Source organism: Misgurnus anguillicaudatus, chromosome 17 (genome assembly GCF_027580225.2).
Source record: "Misgurnus anguillicaudatus chromosome 17, ASM2758022v2, whole genome shotgun sequence".
In the NCBI taxonomy this organism is placed as follows: Eukaryota; Metazoa; Chordata; class Actinopteri; order Cypriniformes; family Cobitidae; genus Misgurnus; species Misgurnus anguillicaudatus.
The window spans coordinates 17,309,688-17,323,200 of record NC_073353.2 but is presented as its reverse complement, the minus strand read 5'-3'; the positions used below and the strand labels follow the sequence as shown (position 1 = coordinate 17,323,200).

Genomic DNA, 13,513 nt, shown 5'->3' with positions numbered 1-13,513 from the left:
ACCCGTTTATGAATTCGAAGACGGAAGATGCATGCAGTTTGGAAATCCAGTCACGTAAGACATTATACCCAACAACTTTGATGACGTGCTTTGGATAAGGCATTTCACAGGGTTGTCATACCAAGTGAGAGCAAGGTTACATCGTGTTACCTTTTAAGATACATTGTTACAGTTCCCTTTCGAGGGAACTCGAGCTGCATCACTGCGGTGACTGTTTGGAGACGCTTCCAAAGGTAAGTGCGTCTAAATGTGTATATCAAATTCAACCAATGGTGAGGCTTAACGACAAAGACAGGGTGATGCGGGAGCCAGGAATTGCTATCTGAAATATTGCCAAAGACGGCGTTACAGGGACGCAGGAAGTATGGCAAGGGAGACGCAGCATCTCGTTCCCTTCTCAGGGAACAACAGTTACATATGTACCTGAGGCGTTTTCATTTGTCAAACACAACTATGAAAAAAAGCATTTTGGTATGAATCAACAGTTTAGCACGTGTGCTTAAAAAGTCTAGAATTTTTATGATATTATCCTACACTACACAGCGAAATAATATCGATTTTTTTCCAGAAAACTTCTTGCATAAAATAGATTCAAGCACTTTCAATGCCCTGTATCTATGTATACATATTTTCAAAAACATCTCAGGGTCTTGAATTATTTCCCCCAGATTCACAAACTTTCAGGGATTTCAAGGACTCGCGGGAACCCTGATTTCAGATTCACCAAAATCACATGACATTTTTGATACCCATTTATGAGTTATTCAGTAAGTTTTCATTGCAGTTCATGCACATGTTTTGAAATTGGATAAGAAATTTATGAGCGCATATGTTATTTTGTGTGCATTTTAAAAATGTATGGCCATCTTGGCATTTCCATCCAGCATTTTATGCGATACCCCTTAATGCGCATAAAAATAGGGGGATGGAAACATGCCCATTGAATCACCAGGACAAATGTTCTGGTGCATTTGGTCCATCTAGGAGCGTTGCCATACAAATCATCATTGTTTGGAAAAGAACAGCTTGGAATTTCTAGATGATGGTGTTTAGGAGATGACAGTGTAGTCACTGAGTGAAGGATGAATGCTCTGCATCACAGCAATAACACACTTCATATTTATCTCAATATGCCTGTGCATCGCGCACATCCTGAAGCGCATTTCTCGATAAACTGGAGTTTAATAAGATATAAAGGTGCTATATAGTCCCTCTTCAGGAATTTAGTTATTCTGTGCACACTCTGTACATTTCTGTTGGAATGTTTGTTTGGGTGATTATAGCACAAAGCAATGCAAGCTTTATTTCCCACTGCAGGGCAGAGCATAGTGAAGTGAAAGACAGATGGGCTCTATTGTTTGACTGTTTTGAAGTGTCAGTGAAAAGACTATTTGAGGCCTGAATTGTCTTAGAAAACTTGATGACACACATCTCTCTCTCTCTCTCTCTCTCTCTCTCTTAAAGCATCATTGAAGAGAACACAAGCATAGGTGAGCGTGAAAATGCTTGCACACTTAGTTTGATCACTTCAATGGAGAAATCCTATTCAATGATGATGGGAGCTGGATGCTCAGTATCATTACACTAAATTCCCTTTTGTTTTTTATTAACCTTTTGCCTTGCCTAGCTCACTTACCTCCAGATCATTTCACTCGCATTAGCAGACATGAATAAAGAAAATTAGATTTCAACACTGCAATACCAGGCAAAGGCATTTTTTGTTTTACTTTAAAACTACTGAAAAGAGATTTCTTAATGGCCACTTTTAGTCTTATGGTCTAAATTAAATAGAAAATCAATACTTAAAATTACCTTTCATTTCATTTGATACGTCCACTAAAATGTCCATCAGTGTCCACATCACAATAATTCTATAAATTATTAATAAACCATTTTAACCATAATGAATTTCATTTGCAAAACATGCCAAATATGTAGTGGGTTTGATACAGCGGCATTCTGTAGTTGACGTCACTTCTCTCAATCACACGTTTGAATTGTAAATCTTGCCTATGCTTTTGTCACAGGTAGCCCTTATTAAAAAACATGAAAATATTTTTCCACACTTTAGTAAAATTTAAAATTGATTGCAAAAAATTTACAATAAATCAGTATGCAAGTATGCGTGACCATGCAGGTGTATAAGTATAATGTGTTTATATGGGTATATGGGGTGTGTAAATGTATGTAATGCGCATATATGTATAATTAGGCAGGTATATACAGTTTTCGTTAAATGTAGGAGTATATACAGGTATGATATATACGTAGGTATATAACATTTGTATACATTATCAAAGCCATTTTATATTTTTTTAAATATCCATCTATGCAGTCAGTCATATATTCATTTTTGTTTTCTTTTTTTGAGTATAATCTGTATGACTTGTACTTACTGTATATACGAAAGAGGGTGGAGATGGGGTTTTGTTTCTGACACTTAATTGAACATATTGTGATTAATGTTTCCCTTTTATGAAAAGCTAAAAAAAATGTACAATAAAACTAGACAACTAACAATCAAATTATTAATATTTAATCTCGAATGTTCTTTACTAACACTTTTGTCTTTTTATAAAATAAGTAAACTAATTTCTAAAAAAACTTGCATTGGTACACTGAAAAAAAATGATTCATTCAATTTACTTATTTTTTTTTAAGTTGGTTGCAATCAATTTATTTAAGCTACATTTAAACAAAAAATATTAGTAAAATAAAATAAAAAACTTTTGTTTAAATGTAGCTTAAATAAATTGATTGCAACCACCTTAAAAATTGAGTAAATCGAATGAATCATTTTTTTCAGAACAGCTGAGGCACAGTTGGTGTAATAACTGATATTTTCATCATTTTATCACTTCATCATATAAAGCTTGAAGTGGTTATTTTTTTTTATATCTGGGTCTATGAAAAGTATAAAAATATATAAAAGCCTTTTGAATGGTAGTACAATAACAGTAACACGTCACAATATTTTTTATATTGTAAAGCAGTCTTCTATGTTTTTTGGGGGCAGGGACCCCTTAGATGAGAGAAGCATGGAACAGGGACCCCCTGATACTAAGGGTCAGATTTACTAACACCTTGCGCAAGCAGAAACCATAATTTTGGCATTAATAACGACTGTCTGGGTTTATTAAAGACACGCAGTGGATAATTATCACTGAAAATGTGTGGCTTAGTTATTTTTATGACTGACCTCATTGCATATGCATTTTAGGAGTTTTCTTTCAGATGCAAAATTTATGGGAGGAGATTATTTAAATGATTCACACAACGTGATTTACTAATGTTTGTGATATTACTGATGATTGCACCATTATTTAGTGCTGAAAAAAGTCAAATAAATTTGCTTTTGAAATGGCTGCAATTGTTGCTGATAGGAGGAGGCATCACATAGATCATGTGAGAGTGTATGCAGAGGATTTTTTCCACACGTTTTTTGGAATACCAGATGAACATATTTTCAAAAATATTGTTTGCCAAGCAATGTTATTTTTTATTTGCTGGAGTTACTAGAAGAGGTCACACAATACCAGGTGTTTCAAAACTTCTCCTTCATTTTTTGTCCTTCCGATAGCTGTAATTTCACACCCTGCATTTTCAGCCGTGATGTCCGTTGTGCTGAACTCAAATGCATCAGGTGTTTGTAGATCACCCGCACCTGCAGGAGCAGATGCATCGTCACGAGTTTGAGTAACGCAGGTTTATTTCTGCAGAGCATCATATCAGACACAGGAGAACAACATGCAAAGAGTTGTCAGGTGCTATTTGTCCGGATTTAAATCCGACCACGATTCTTGCACTTGCAATCCACTTTTTACTGCGCGCTTTTCATTGATTTTAAATGCGAGCGATAGTTGGTCACAGTTTATAATGCAGATGCAGTGTGGTGTCATTTGCCAGTCAAATTAGCGCTTTAGCAATACAGTAACAAATCCGAAAAGCTTGAAAAAGTTCAGAAATATAGATGATAACACAGAAAGTCGCACTGATTCTAAAATAACTTTTTGAAAGAAACATGCCTATATCATTTACCTGTTTTATGATGCTTTCAAACATGTTCAGTGCTTACACACTTGCTCATACACCCAATATGGGTGTTTAGCATTGTGGGCCATAAAGCAAGTGCTGTTTAAGGCTATTCTGTGTATCCATCAGGAGCTTTGGGTTAAAAAAATAAAGACTATCATTTAAATTTTGTTTGTAGACATGAATGACACAACAAGATACAACCCTGTGATTACTGCCATACTTAAGTATTTATCCCTTGGGCAAGCCTGCCTGAGCTAGCAAATATGTTCTGGGTAAAATAAAACAAATGCAAAATGCTATTTTGTTGAAATATATATTTCAGTCAAGCCCCATAGAAGCAGTTCAGTAATTTGGCAAAATATTTTTAGGCAAAGGATGAAAAAATCTCTCCATTAAGGGTAAATATTAATGTGTGCTAGTGGTGCTTTAACTTTGCTTTTTAGTTAGAATGAGATTCTCTTGCATTTGAAATATCCAGTCTGCTGGTCTCTTTCAGGGGAGGGCTTATCTTCTACCGCTGGTGTACTGAATCTAAGAGATCGATTTCAAAGCGAAGCTATGAAAATGCTAATGTTGTGAAACCTACAGGAGAGGAATTCTTAAATTCACTTTATTACCCTCAGTATAGAAAGCCTGAATTAGCATGAAACCCTAAATTAAATTTAAGATTATGTTTCTTCAAATGAACAAGTGTTGATCCCCAAAAAAGACACATCGTGGAATTCTTAACGTTTCTTTGTGAGCAGATTATGAACTTGAGTTTTGCACCTTTGCTTCTGGACCCTATGGATATGATTCAGGTGTCTTTAACCTCAGGCACTTTTATGTTCCAAGATTGAATTTCAATAAAACTACTTTCATGTTTTTTATATGAAGAATACATAAAACTTTCTCAAATACTTCGTATATTTTTCATAGTTTTATCAGTTACTGTATTTTGGTAACACTTTGCAATAAAGTTGTAGTAAATGCTAACATGACTATGTACAATGAACTATACAGTATTTTTGCATTTGTTAATCTTTGCTAATGTTAGGTAATACCACTGCTATTGTTATGTATGAACTAATGTTACAGTTACAACTTTTGATTTTAAAAATGCAGGCCTAAAATGCAGGCCAGCACACATGGCCCCGCCCCTAACACAATCGCAAGCATCCATTCAGGTTGAAGCAGTATTTGAAAGTTGAGAGAGATGCAACTTTCCCAGCGAGTAAGTGTGGTTTCTGCGTTAACAGCGGACACGCCCCCACCGCTTGAGAGCTGAGATTTTGATTTCTTATTTACTTGTCGTTTATTTTTATCATTTAAATTTGGTTGGGTGGTTAAAATACATTTTTCTGTGGTGTGAGTGACAAACTCAGAACACATTTAATATCTGACTTTACAGGGACTTTAACATGACTGATGAATAATGATCATTTATAAAATCAATACTTGCAGTGCTGGATTCTGATTGGTTTATTTCTATATACGATAAATCACTGCTATAACCTTTTCAATGAGCCTCCACAATGCATATTACTTTAAAGGAATATTCCACTTTCATAAAATAAAAATCCTGATAATTTACTCATTCCCATGTCATCCAATATGATTATGTCTTTCTTTGTTCAGTCGAGAAGAAATTAAGTTTAAAAAAGAAACATTCCAGGATTTTTCTCAATTTAATAGACTTTATTGGACCCCAACAGTTTCAAAGGGCTCTAAACCAGTGTTTCTCAACCATGTTTTAGATGTCTCCTTAATTAACACACCTGATTTAAATTATTAGCTTGATAGGGAGACATTCTGGAAGGAGGCCGATGAGTTGGTTCAGGTGTTTTAAATAAGGAGACATTTAAAACTTTCTGGAAGGGTGTCCTTGAGGACCAGGGTTGAGAAACACTGCTCTAAACGATCCCAAACAAGACATAAGGGTCTTATCTAGCGAAACAATAGTCATTTTTGGTAAATGAACTGCATTTATATAGCGCTTTCAACAGACCCATGGCCATCCAAAGCGCTTTACAAGTTGGCTCACATTCGCTCATTCACTCACACGCTGACAGCGGTGTCAGCCATGCAAGGCGCCATTCAGCTTGTCGGGAGCAGCTGAGGTTAGGTGTCTTGCTCAAGGACACCTCAATACTTGGTCAGGTGAAGCCGTGGATTAAACCACCAACCTTCCGGTTTGTAGACAACCTACATGAACCACTGAGCGACTGCGGCCCCTATTTTAAGAAAAATAAAAAATATGCACTTTTAAACCACAACTTCTCGACTTGCACTAGCCGTGTGAAGGGCCAGCGTGACCTTACGTATTGCGTAAGCATGTCGAAAGGTCACACATGTCGTATGTGAAACTACCGCTCCAGTGTTTACAAGTGTTGAGAAAGAGGACCGTTCCGATGTGGTTGTATGAGAAATTATACTAATTAACTCTTTCCCCGCTATTGACAAGTTATCTTGCCAATCCGCAATACCAATATTATCCACCAGGTCCGCAACTTATAAAACCCAGAAGTATGGCCCTACTGCAAACAGCTGTATATCTGTCTTGAGGATCGCTCTGCATCTGATCTCTATCAAAAGAAAAATGGAGTTATCTCAGCTTTTTGCTCAAAATTTGGTGTTTTTGAAGAAACCTACCCATATTTGAGAGGTGATAAAAAGAGAACTGATGAAGGTAGGATGAATTTTTTTTAGCAGAGGGTCTGTTCTTTCATTTAATATATTGTATGTTTATATATTTAAAGGTGCAGTGTGTACATTTTAGCGGCATCTAGTTGTGAGGTTGCGAATTGCACCCAACGACGTAGTCCACTGCTCACCTCTTGCTTTTGAAACACACAGAGAACCAACGGTAGCTGCCACCGGACAAACATGTCATCGTCGGAGACAACTTAGTAAAACAAATTGTCCGTTAAGGGCTTCTGTAGAAAAATGGCGGCACAAAATGTCGACTTCTATGTAAGGGGACCCACTTTGTAAGTAGATAAAAAGGTCTCGTTTTAAGGTAATAAACACATAACGGTTCATTATAAAAGGTCTTTGTACACCCCTGATAATATAATTTTGTATATTATTTTGCATTTCTGTCAAGAGATCCTTCTAAAAATTGCACACTGCACCTTTAAAAAAGAGCATTCTCTGGGAGGCATTAAACATGAAAATCATGAAAAATGCTGGCAGAGAAAGAGTTAATGTCAGTTTATTGTTTAAAATGGTCCGCAAGTGTGCGTTTCACATATGTAATGTGTGACCTTTTGACGTGATTATGCAATACAAGGTCGCGCTGGCATAAACATCTGGGGTGAGTAAACTATCAGGATTTTTGTTTTACAAAACTGCAATATTCCTTTAACAAAATGTGCATGTCTACTTTCTATTATAGCTATCCACCAACCACACACATTAATGCCAGCTGTATAGGGGTCATATAGCGTACAAACAATTATACATAATTAATATAGTGCAGGATGCATGTGTTTATAAACTTACCATATGTATTACAAAATCACCATATATTATAACAAGGGGAAAACTATACAGAATATATTGCGTAATTCTGAAATGCAGTAGTTTATAGACTGTGAGATTCCCAGTTTTCTGTATCACTGCTACTCATAACCACACAGAAACCAATAGCTCTATAATATGTAAAGGGGTGAGTCTATTCAATGCCACAGTTCTGCCTCAATGTGTTCACAACCAAATAAAAGAGTACTTAATAAAAATTGTGAAAAATATTCCAGCATCGGAGCTTTAATAACGTGGCCTTATTAAATTCCAGAGTCATATGCAGAGAAACGGATGAGAAGGATCCCTTTAGCATTATGTCATTCACAACAGCTTTTCACAGTATAAACATGAAGGTGTCTTGAGAAGCTAAAATTATTCTGTCCATTTATTTTTTTCAAGGACCAACAGGAATCTTCGCTTAATTCTTTGCATGTCATTTAAGTGTTGCTCAGAAGAGAGATCAGAATGTACAACATCAATGTTAAGTTACTCTCATAAGTGTAGTTTTCTTTACAGCAGTTTCTCTCTTGTTAACAGCCTCATTCTCTCATGTCGCCCAATTAAAGCAGCAATACATGATGAACATATAAACTTGAAATCCATCTAATTACGTGTCACTTTTAATTCCTGGATTACAACAGGCCTCCTTGATAGTAAAGTGTGTAAGAGAGAGAATGAGCTTTGGTCCTGTAAATTAAAATAACACATCATTTTATACCCCTAGTGAGGCATGGGGGCGTACGGCTCGTGCTGGAAGTGCGTATATATTTCCTTCCCTTCACATTGAGCAGGGAGAAATATTGTTTAATCAATGGCAGTAGGAACTCGGGCCACCTCAGCACAATTCCCCCGCCCACTTTTGGCAAAGCTCGCCTGCTGTTTATCCCATAATGCCATCTCTGACGTCTCAGTAAAGGTCAAAGGTCCAATTCACATAAGAGTCACTTCCTATAATGTCAAAACAATTCAAATTTCCAGGCGCACTGGGGTGTTAAAGGAGCATTTAGGGAGCTGCTAAATCCATATTAGGGCTGTTGGTGATTGGTGATAACATTGGTGATTAACTTTCTAATAAATAATTGATTTATTGACTGTTTCAGGGCTTTGACCATTATGACCATAATTGTCATACTTATTTTTCTGTGCTTCATTCATTAAATAATTGTCACAAATAATTATGATTATTTAACTTAATTCTTTGTAAATGTATAAGATTATAATATTTAACACCTTAAAATATAAAAAATATGTCTTTCAGAAATGTGAAAATTCTGTAAATTACAGAAACGATCACTACAAAGTGACCGAACAGGAAAGACTGTAAAGTCCTGAGCACTCAAACTAAACCTGAGATATGAGGTTATATGAGGCGCTCGGATTAATGGCATCAGTTTTAAAGAGCACCAATGGTCCGATTCAAAATTTTTCATTTCCTTTGGTGTGCAAGTGTGTATTAGTACATGTTAATGATATGCAAAAGGTACAAACCCCAAAGTAAACGATGATCTCTTTTCTTGGACTGCAACAAACACATGGCTTGTAGGCAATAGTTTACTTCATGGGATTGGTGATGTAGACAAGACAGACATTATCATAATTCCACCCGCTTCGGACACACAGCCTGTAAGTTAACTCCTGTTAGCATTGCATTGTGCACGAATCTTTCAAACATGGTAAAGCGTCACATTTCCGGCTGACATCAGAGGTATTTAGACCAATCACAACATACAGATTAGCTGGCCAATCAGGGACACAGAGCTGTTTCAGGAAGAGAGTGAAATCTGGAGCTACAAAAATCTACGTTATCTGGAAAATAATGTTTTTTTACCATAAACCACGCAAACACATTGTATTATACCAAATACACAAAATAACATTGTTTATTAGCAATTAAATAGGTGCTCTTTAAGAAGGTTGCGGTCATGACAGTGTTGCCCTTAAAGTAAACCAGCTACGTTTTTGTCCACAAATAAAGTGACTTTTCATGAATGATTAAAATTTTTTACAAATAAATAAATGAGTAAGCCATTGCCCCACCCCAAGATACTATCATGTATCGGCGATCTTACAAGCTGATGATAGGACAATCTCAAAATGGGGCATAACACCCAACACATATCGCTAAAACTGCACTGCATGCGGGACCTTTAATAAGCATACACAGACTTGCAAGTGCACAAATTAAAAGGAATATTGGTTGTAATGTTTTGTACATGTTTTACATTAACAAAAAAATTATTGTGATTAAATGTCATTTGGCGGACCCCCTGCAGTTCCACCGCAGGCCCCCTGTGGACCCATGAATTAAACAGTTTTTCTTCATTTCTGAATTCAGGGTTATTTGGGTGCGGATAAAAGGGTGGCTCAATGATGCCCCAGAGTCAATGAGCATGGCCCCAACTCAATCCCAAGCATCCATTCAGGTTCTAGTATTTAAAAGTTGAGAGAGACGGCAGCTTTCCCGCGAGTGGGCATGGTTTCAATGCCGACAGCGGACACGATCCATTTGAGAACACATAGGTACTGCACTTAAAACAGCATCCTTAGTTTTAAGGATCAGAGAGAGGATGGAAATGGTCAAGTAAAACCATGATTGAAATTTTCAGATGGTTTTAGAAGAAATAAAATGTGTGAAGTAAAATAGACTGACAGAATATGCTGATCATAATGAACGTTTTATGAGCTAAAACCAATAGATTGGGCCTTTAAACTACAAAAAAACAAAACAAGATCTGAGGAATTGAAGTATCTATGCAAAAAGTACAAGGTGGTAAAAAAGCATCTATACCATAAATGCAATAATTACTCTTCAGATTCAAGACTTTGGGCACTATCATACACCGGGCACAATGCGTGACACATGTGTTTTTGCTATAATTTTCACGTCCAGTGTCACATTATTTAAATAGCAAATGCATTTGTGTCCATTTTTGCACCCAGGCACATTGTTGGCGCGTTGCTATTTTGAGGCAACTAAAATAGAATACGCCATTGACAGACTAAAATATGGTCTAAAGTCAATGCCCCAATATTGTTTTTGTTATTAAAAGAGCGCGTTAGTAATATGCCCCTATAAACAAGATGACAGCGCACATTTGCGTATTATACATATGGATGCGCAGCAGCACACAAAGGTTTTTAAATGAAAGGATTAAAATGTAAAAGATTATTATTGAGTCTCTTAAACATAAATAAGAAACAATTACGAGATGTTAGAAGGCGCAAAGAGCAGCTTCACCTGTAGCCTGGTAAGTCATTGAATGTTTTGCTTTAAACAAATGAAAATATTGCCTTTATTTTGAAATGTTTTTTAAATGCTACCCCATGGATTTATTGTACATGATGACTTTGTACCTGTGGATATGACGAGATGAGAACATTTTTTAAGTAATGCTTTTTAAAACCCTCACGGTGCTGTCCGAGTGCTGAAAAAAACCCGTTTCGGCTCTCCACACGTTTGTAAATTCGATTATATTGAGATATATGCAGGAAAAAAGGTTCATGTTTGCTTTTCACATAAATAAACATTATTCTTCCCAAACCTGGATGGCACGCTAAGCTTGTACCCTTCTCCGTCCACACAATAAAATACATGGTAAGGTGTCACGGTTCAAAAGCAGAAACAAAGACGGCACTACATGAATAAATTTACTCAAATATATTTTAAGCTGACGTATCTTGATTGAAATCTGGAGTTTGGATTCTCTAAATGCCCTTTTCCCTTTGCAGAGGCAATTTCCTTTGGAAATTGTCGGCAGTAAATATAGTTAATGTGCTGCGGCTGCACTTCGTTCACGCAGAGAGCTGAGGAGGGCCGACGTGAGTTATCTGTATGATTCTTGTGAAAACTGAGATATCAATCCCTCTGTCGTAAACTAGATTGTAGAATGATGTACAATTGCCCCGAAGGAACAAACTCAGTAGGAAACCCCAAAAAGAAGAGAGAAAATAAAGATAAATATCATCTATTTATTGATATAACAAGAAGCTAATTCCCATGTGCTCTCTAAATGCAGCTGAATAATAGTAGCAAAGCAATAATGACATTTAAAATCTATCAACTTTGATTTTGAGTAAGAAGGGCACCCATAAAGATATTGTTTATTCAAAAATTTATGAGTTTCCTTTATAGTAGTCAATATTTCTTTTTTGTGCATGCATAACAACCCTCAGCTACTAAAATATGAGGTACATATTTCCAGCCTCAGTAAGCAAGCAAAAAAAATTATATATCAAAGACCCATTTTGAAAACATTTTCACTTCATCACACCAGTAATGCAGTGATCAAAGATCAATCATACCTGCTTGCTAGTTTGCTTATTCTTTGCTTAGTACACAGTGAATGTTGAGCCTGTCCTGCAAAAAAAAAAAAAAAAAAAAAACATAGGTAATTTGTATAAGCAGCTTATTACAATATGTCATTACCATGTACAGAGCTCTTATTATTCATCTATGCCTAGTCAAAGTACAGTTTTTTATTCTGTGGCACCTTTAAAGCACATTCAAGATATATTTTATCCGTATAGTCTATATGACAAACCGGATTTAATTAGTTGAAGAAGCCCAGGCTTGAATAAGAAAAGCAGGTGTGATGCTAAATGACAAGCCTTAGCAATTGAGAGTTATAGTAGCTGACTTGCTCATCACTCATTGGCTGGCAGATGGTGGCAGACACAGGTCGACCATGATGTGGAATCAATGAACTGTACAACTAAAGCCTTAGTGCTGAGCCATCACCAATTATAGTAAGCCTCACTCAGTCATAAATAATCAAAACTGTTACAATGCCATTCATACATACCATTATGAAGTCCAACACAGAAACATACGGTAATAATGAAGATTAATGAAGGAATAGTAGATTTAATTAGATAAGCAAATAACTCTTCAGTACGCCAAAGGATCCAAACTGTGATATTGATTCTTTGGAGCATGTCATCATCAGATTAGATTTATATTCCCAGTGTACGTAGCTCTAAACGGTATGAACATATGGTGTGCTGTCCAGAAATGAGAAATCACAGAATGGTCCTAAATTCAAGAAAATCATATTAAGGCTACAAGAAGTCAATGTCATTGTTTTTCTATGAAATTAGGAAAAGGAAATTTGGCACTTAACATAGAACTACATTTCTAATTTGAATGATAGATTTGTTACCAGATGAGTTGCTTGCACAACAGCATTTTAATGCTAAGTTAAATGATAATAAAGTGGTAATGTCAAAAGCAAAAAAAAAGTATTTTACCACCGCAATGGTTATACACCAATTCAATATAGACAACCCATTCTCACTCCCCAAGGCGTCAAAATCTGAAGCATGTTCAAACGCCTTCAGCGTCAGTATCGACGAAATGGGAACTCCGTTGCTTTCATGCTAATCCCTCAGCGTCGGATATAGACGAAAGGGAATCCCGGAAGGTGATGGCGTCACGTTATGCGAGGATCAGCAGGATCATGCCGCTTCTGGACGGTAACTACTCAATTTTTGTTCCAAATTTTTTTACCATTGTCGCTTGATATTAGAACGACTTTCTGTTACATAAAATTACATCCTAACCCAAACCCAACTCTAACCCTAACCCCAAGCGACAATGGTTTAAAAATCAGAAGACAAAAAGTATAAAACAATACAGACATCCTAACCCAAACCGGTACTTTAACCCTAACCCCAAGCAACAGTTGCTTAAAAATCAGAAGACAAAAAGTATAAACAAAGTGACATCCAAACCCCAAGTCTGACCCCAACCCCAAGCGACAATGGTTTCAAAATTGGAAAAGAATTGAGTAATTACCGTCCAGAAGCGGCATGATCCTGCCGATCGTCGCATAACGTGACGGCATCACCTTCCGGGATTCCCTTTCGTCTATATCCGACGCTGAGGGATTAGCATGAAAGCAACGGAGTTCCCATTTTGTCGATATAGTGACGCATAGGGGCACCCTTCGCGTCTTCATACTGACGCTGAAGGCGT

General features: G+C 36.6%; 1 protein-coding gene across 2 annotated transcripts in view; it reads right to left on the bottom strand.

Annotated features, from left to right (window-relative positions):
- The window catches only part of thsd7ba (thrombospondin, type I, domain containing 7Ba), a 346,688-nt gene that overhangs the window by 287,718 nt on the left and 45,457 nt on the right, over nt 1–13,513 (bottom strand). For both annotated transcript variants that reach the window (XM_055214506.2, XM_055214508.2), the window contains one exon: nt 11,842–11,896. The gene's annotated coding sequence lies outside the window, so the exon portion shown is untranslated. The remainder of the gene's footprint in view (nt 1–11,841; nt 11,897–13,513) is intronic.